The sequence below is a fragment of the Penaeus monodon genome, chromosome 28, assembly GCF_015228065.2.
Source record: "Penaeus monodon isolate SGIC_2016 chromosome 28, NSTDA_Pmon_1, whole genome shotgun sequence".
NCBI classification, from domain to species: domain Eukaryota; kingdom Metazoa; phylum Arthropoda; class Malacostraca; order Decapoda; family Penaeidae; genus Penaeus; species Penaeus monodon.
In genome coordinates this window covers 38,599,652-38,600,222 of record NC_051413.1, presented here as the reverse complement: position 1 = coordinate 38,600,222, position 571 = coordinate 38,599,652, and the positions used below count along the sequence as shown (strand labels likewise).

General features: G+C 43.1%; 1 protein-coding gene across 1 annotated transcript in view; it reads right to left on the bottom strand.

Annotated features, from left to right (window-relative positions):
- Positions 1–571, bottom strand: part of LOC119591572 — a gene marked incomplete in the record, with an annotated part of 55,247 nt that overhangs the window by 6,924 nt on the left and 47,752 nt on the right.

Genomic DNA, 571 nt, shown 5'->3' with positions numbered 1-571 from the left:
TTGATATTCAACCATACCGAATATATCTATTCACATGAACTCATAGCCTATGGATAATGTAGGTTTCATGTCATGGCCAACAGGTCATTCACGTCATGTTACATTGAGGTTTGCATTACATTTTATACTGCTCTTTATGTGAAACCCTCATGGACACACCACATGCCCTAGAGCATTGCCTGAGGGAGAAGGGATATGTAATGCTACGATTGCCTACTGTTCTGTATAAAGAGTGAATTTAAGGTCTGCCTGGAAGATTCATGCGCCAAAACAAGGTATCCTCTTGCTGCTGATGTGAACCTGTAAGAATCCTTCACTCTTGTTTATGAAATCTGTCAGTGTGACTGTCTTGAAGTCATGTCTTGCATACATGCAAATACTCCACCCTGCCCCACACACAAAATTACATCAATTTGTTGTTGTGGCACGGTGAGTGCTACCAACCAGCCCTGCACACTGCCCAGAGTGGAGGCCAAGTGAGCCCACATTCTCCCAGAGGCAATGGGTTAATATCCTTTCCATCTACTGGAGAAAGGACTATATTTCAACAGGTTGTTGCCATGAATATCTC